This window comes from Balaenoptera ricei, chromosome 11 (assembly GCF_028023285.1).
Source record: "Balaenoptera ricei isolate mBalRic1 chromosome 11, mBalRic1.hap2, whole genome shotgun sequence".
NCBI classification, from domain to species: Eukaryota; Metazoa; Chordata; class Mammalia; order Artiodactyla; family Balaenopteridae; genus Balaenoptera; species Balaenoptera ricei.
In genome coordinates this window covers 9,865,458-9,871,953 of record NC_082649.1, presented here as the reverse complement: position 1 = coordinate 9,871,953, position 6,496 = coordinate 9,865,458, and the positions used below count along the sequence as shown (strand labels likewise).

The 6,496-nt window shown below is 38.6% G+C and overlaps 1 non-coding gene across 1 annotated transcript; it reads right to left on the bottom strand.

The window, feature by feature from the left end:
• Window positions 1-5,898: 5,898 nt before the first annotated feature.
• TRNAQ-UUG (transfer RNA glutamine (anticodon UUG)) lies at window positions 5,899-5,970 on the bottom strand. The gene has a single exon. It is a non-coding gene; the product is annotated as a tRNA-Gln (tRNA).
• Between the last annotated feature and the right edge of the window lie 526 nt (window positions 5,971-6,496).

Sequence of the window (6,496 nt, the reverse complement as noted above, 5' to 3'; positions counted from 1 at the left end):
ACTTCGCAGGGTGATAGACGTAAATAAGACACTGATTGGTCTAGAAGACCCCACGTTTCATAGAAGGGGACGAACACGTAACCAGAAAAGTACAGGACCATGTGTTAAGTGAGACATGTGACCAAAATGCTCTCAGATCACACAGGAAGGTGGGGCAAGGTGGAGCTGAGCCTGGAAGACCTGGAAGAGTTTATTTCAAACAGTTGGGAGTGTGGAAGGTGAGATTGAGTGAGAAGTGAGTCCTCCTGATAAACATATCCCGCAGAAGAAGTTAAAAAAATAGTAGCTGAAAGTAGTGATGTGGAGGAAGGAAAGAATATTTTAGAATGTTCTCACAAGGCCTTCCCAAAGGGGGAGAGGTCCAGCACTGCTGGAGGCCACCGAGACTGGCAGGGTGTCCACTGGTCCCCCAGTACCTTGAGATGTGTAACTGTCCACGTGTGAGAGTTAATTGTCTCTAACTTTGCCTGAGACAAGCCCTACTTTCCGTGAAGACAAGCTTTAGTATTCTGAATAGCTCTGAATACAGGGCTGAGGCAATCACTGGCTGGAAATCAAAACTAAAAAGTAAATATCCTTGGTTCTTCAGATGGAAGAACCAAATCAATGCTTTAGATTCTTAGACCAGCAACGTCAGCGTCACTAGGACCTTGTTAGAAATGCAGATTGCTGGGCCCCATCCCAGATTTACTGGATCAGAGACCCTGGAGGTGGAGCCCAGCAACCTACGTTTTAACAAGTTCTCCTGCAATTCTGATGCCTGCTAAAGTTTTGGAACTGCTGCCTTAGACAACTGTAGTTGTCAGTGAGAGGAAGACTGAAATTTTAATCACAACTTTGTTTATATTATGAATAAACCAGTTTCTAACTAAAGAAAAAACACGTATAACTCTACGAATAGGACAGTTTCAGGATTTTAGCTCAACCAGTACTGAGTAATATAGTTAAACTAATCTAATCTAGTGCTTCCTTTCTTGAGATAAAGCAAATCCTCTGGACCTATGCAAGAGTATAAAAAGCATAATAAAGGTGACTGAACTGTAAAAATTTACAGTGCTTTATTTATCCATGTTGAAAGTTCAGTTGTAAATGTTTACAACACTTCATAGACCACATGAGAAAACACACGGACCCACATGAAAGACAAAACAGTCATCAAGGCTTGAGAAACGTTGGCAGGGGCTGGGGGCTCTTTGCAATAAAAGCAAGAGAAAAGGGGGCTAAGGGCCAAGCCGTATTGATAAATATTTACAAGCAAATCACTGAAGAATGAGAGGGGGTCTATTATAGTTGAAAGGCAACAGGTCATTTTTGAATAGTGGCATCTGAAACTGGAAACAAATTTGTTGCTGAAATACAAATTGGAGGAAATTGCTTTTGTGGGAAAACATTTCCTCTCCTCAGTGGGTTTCTCTTTTGTGTTCTGCCTGTTCTGATCGTGGAATTTCAGAGGCAACTGGGATCTCCTGATAGGGGACTGACTTCTGTTCCAACCTCCCCACGGTAGCCTAAGGAAAAAAGGTGCCTTCTCCCCTAGGTCTGCTTTTTCTCGTCAAATATGGTTACCTTACTACCTAACTCTCACTCACATGCTGTAAGATCTTCAGATGATTGTTTATAACACAGAGCATTTTTAAAAACTGCGCCTAAAGAGCTCATTTCAATCCTCCCAATCTTCCCCTTCTCCCTTTGCGGTGAGTTCAAAATTCTGAAGGTTTTAAATCGTGGCCTTGAGCTTGATGCTGTCAGGAATTTTTTCAGCATAGAAAGGAGTTTGTGTCTCTGAAAAGTATGAACAACAGGAAGCAAAGACAGCTGTCCTTTTCTTGAAATAATAATACCGAGCACACGTTGGTATCCTGCACGAGCACTTTTTAAAAAACACCCATTGAGTTTACCTCCTTGGAAGTTATCATTCAAAGCTCGTTGGAGCAGAGCTTGAAGAGTGACATCACAGAGTGAGGAGGAATGAGAATGGGGGAGGGCTATTGCTGCCACCCTGTGACCAGGGCGGTGACCATCTGCAGGGGTGGACCACGTTCCACCATTGCTGTCAGCCCCCGGGGGGGGGCTTAGGCCCCTCTTTGGGAGGGACAAGGTAGCAGAGGTCACTGCCCTGGGCTGACAGTGCCATGTCATGTTGTTAGGAGATGGCAAGAGCCACTTGCCTACCCCTAATCCAGATACCAATCCTGTAAAACATGGAGGGTGCAACCCCCTGGAGACTGTCAGCCATGGGTTGGAGAAGTGGGCCTGTGGGAAGGAGAGATCCATTTCCCCACCCAAGTCTGGGGTCATATCTTCATTTTGCCCTGGTCTCCATAAATTATGTAATCAGCATATACAGGACTAGTAAGTGAGAGACTAGACTTTGAATCCAAGTCTGCCTTACTCTGAAGCTCCTGCTTTTAACAACAGCTATGTTTAAGGCATTATATTGGATTCCAGAAAGTATACAGGTAAAAACCAATTGCGGTTCCTTATGTCAGGGAGCTTAGAATGATGAACAAATTACAGTCCCTTCTTTTCGCATAAAATACAGGTGGAGGAGGTAAAGAATAAGTAAAAAGCAATATGGTATGACAAACGCAAGGACAGAAATAAGCACAGGGTACCATGGAAGAATAGATGTGAGGCATCTAAACTTTTGGAGGTCAGGGAAGGCTTCCTGGAGGAGTTGACTTGTTAGCGCTAATCTAACTGATCAAATGGATAAAGCTAACAAAGTGAGTAAGGGGTAACAGAAACAAGGACTGGTGACATAGAGTGTGTTTGGGGAGCACAAGTAGTTCAGTGTGTCTCCAGCTTGAAAATGAGATCTGGGTTTGGGGGAAAGGGTGATAAGAAAGGCTGGACAAATGGCAGTCACCTCTTATAGAACAGAGGAAAGAGAATCACTGAGACATTTTAAGGGGAAAATGATATAATAAGATTTATATCTGGAGGAAATCATTCTGATGATCAGGATAGTGAACTGAATTCAACTTCTATTTATCTGCCAGTCTCCAAACCCATGAACAAGCTGAAAAAGTGATAGAAGGAGAATAAATCAATAATATCATTAGGAAACAAAAAATGGTATCATTGGTAGACCTGAGATTTTGAGGAATTCATAGAGAATAGAAAGTATAAAAGAAAATGTACTTTCCTAGAGAAGTTGGAGCAGCTTTGGGGAACTCCAAGTTCAGAGTCAAAGGACCCAGTGAGGCAGCACCATGGCACTCACTTGGGAGTTATGGTCAGAGCAGCTGAAACTGGGTCCCCCCACCTTGTCCTTCCTCATTTGGGCAGCACGTGAACAGGCATGGTGTGTACCCAACACTGAACCTCTGGGGGTGCACACTGCGGCCAGGAAGATGGCAAGGCACTGCAGGAAAATGCTGGCCTCTCAGATGGACAGGACTCTCTTTCTCTTCCTGGCTTATTTCACTTAGCAAAAGGTCCTCCATATTCATCCATATTGTCACAAATGGCAAGATTTCTTTCTTTTTTATGGCTGCATCACATTCCTGTGTGTGTGTGTGTGTGTGTGTGTATTTATGGCTGAATAATATTCCACTCTGTACATATATATACATATCACTTCTTTATCTCTTCATCCATTAAGGACAGTTAGGTTGTTTCCACGTCCAGGTTATTATGAATAATCCTGCAATGAACATAGGGGTGCAGATATTTCTTCAAGATTCTGACTTCAATTCTTTCGGATATATACCCAAGAGTGGGATTGCTCAATCATATGGTAGTTCAATTTTTAATTTTTTTTTTGAGATACCACCATACTGTTTTTCATAATGACTATAGTTAATAATATGGTATTGAGTACTTGAAAGTTGTTGAGAGTACATCTTAAGCATTCTTATCACAAAAAAAGAGTAACAAAAGTAATAAATTAAAAAAATATTACCTATGTGAACTACTGAGATCATGGATGTGTTAATTATTTTGATCTTGGTAATCATTTTACAATGCATATGTATCAAATCATCACACCGTACACTTTAAATATATACAATTTTATTTGTCAGTTATTCCTCAATAAAAGATAGGACTCTTTAACACTCTATTTTTGTGGTTAACATTCTTTTTTTTCAATTCTTTATTTTTTTTTCTTTCTTAAATTATTTTTCCTTTATTTTATTTTATTTTAATTTTTTAAACACTCTTTAACAGTGATGCTCTTTTGCCATCATCCTGTCCTCACCAGAACCAGCTGCTGCTAACTCAAAAGGAGCCAAGCAAGGGCTCTCAAATACAAAGCACAAAACACAAGATGTTTGGAAAGGACCAACAAAGATCTTAGATTAAAAATAGACTAAATATTAAAACATAAATTTAATAATTTCCCAAAAAGCAAAAATGATTAATTAGAAAATGTTTTGGAAGAAAAAAAAAATTCCATTTGTAATAGCAAAAACAAAAACAGAAACCTGAATAATATATCCAAGAAATATACAAGAAACCATATAAAACAAAATCACAAAAATATAGAGAGGGACATTTAAAAAGACCTAAATAAGTATCCATATTCTTGGACAAGAAGATTCATTGTTGCAAAATAGTTGTTTCTCTCTAAAGTATCCCATAAAATTAATATAATACCAATTAAAATCCCAAGAAGATATTTCATGTTACTTGACAAGCTCTCAATTTTAAATGACATAAAAATTTATGAAAATAACCAAGAGAATTTTTTAACAGAAAAAAAGTACACTTGCCTTACTGGATATAAGAACATGTCATTAAGCTATAAATAATTAAAACATTGCGGCATTAAAACAAAACATAAAAACATATTAGTAAAAGAATGGAAAGACTAGAATCAGACTATGTATACGTGGAGTTGTAGTTTATCATGGAGTAGCATTTCACATCATTGGGAAAATGACCAACTATGCAATAAAAGGTATTAGACCATTGCCTACCAATGTGAAAGAAAAAAAAAAAACACAAAGGACTCTTCTACTTAACATCATAAACAACATGAATTCCCAATAGATTATCAAAAGACAATATAGGATAATTTTTAAATCTACGGTTGGGACAGTCTGAGCAAGAGAAAAAATCCAGAAGCTCTATATGTCAGATGAAAGAGTGATTGATCAATTGATAAATAGATGGAATTCATACAAATGAATTAAAGAATCTTTAAATGGATAAAAAAGTGTGTATTTGTCAAAACACAGAAATAGATACTGTCAAAAATATAACATGTTTAGTATCTCTGGAATTACTAATTAAAACAATAAATATCATATTTTACCATCATAATTAAAAACATTTAAAAGATAAACGAAATCAGTTGCAGAAACAGGCACTTTGGTGAAAGTGCTAATAGGTAAAGAATTTTTACAATGTAATTTTGTGCAGTTTCTATCAACAATGAGAGAATTCGGGCTTCCCTGGTGGCGCAGTGGTTGAGAATCTGCCTGCCAATGCAGGGGACACGGGTTCGAGCCCTGGTCTGGGAAGATCCCACATGCCGCGGAGCAACTAGGCCCGTGAGCCACAACTACTGAGCCTGCGCGTCTGGAGCCCGTGCTCCGCAACAAGAGAGGCCGCGATAGTGAGAGGCCCGCGCACCGTGATGAAGAGTGGCCCCCGCTTGCCGCAACTAGAGAAAGCCCTCGCACAGAAACGAAGACCCAACACAGCCATAAATAAATAAATAAATAAGTAAAAAACCAACCAACCAAACAAAAAAAACTAACAATTCATGCTTTAAAAAAAAAAAAAAGAGAGAGAGAATTCATAATCTTTTCGCAGCATTCTACTTTTAGGGAGTCTATTCTATAGAAACAGGCCAGTCACACAAATGCAGCATTTTTAAATTTTAATTTAAATTACTTATTTATTTATTCATTTATTGGCCGTGCCACACGACTTGTGGGATCTTAGTTCCCCAACCGGGGATTGAAGCCAGGCCTCTACAGTCAAAGAGTAGAGTCCTAACCACTGGACCACCAGGGAAGTCCCAACGCAGCATTTTTTTTAAATAGCAAAGAACTGTACTAAGCTTTAATGTTTATCAATAAGTAAATCACAATATATTCATTCTTTGAAATATTTTACAGTAAACAGAATAAAGTAGACTTTATATACCTAAATGGAATATTCTCCAAGACAGATTTTTAGGGGGAAAACAAAACTGCGGGATAATACATATGGTATTATCATGTTTTTGCAAACACTAACAAAGGAAAAGATATATGGAAGTGTGTGTGTGTGTCTGTTAAGAGGCATAGGAGACAGGAGGGAAACGAAATTTAGGATGGTGAATGTGTAGGGAAGTGATATGGGAGGGTGGGCAGGAAAGAAGTGTTTGGATAATTTGATATCTGAATTTTCTACATTAAAAATACATTTATATGTAATATATAATACCTAATTGTAAAACTAAAATATTTTAATGAAGGATCATGGCTAAGGCATTCACATGGATTGGGGGCTGCAGTGCGATGATATGGGTAAGCAAAACCAGAAGCAATGAGACCGT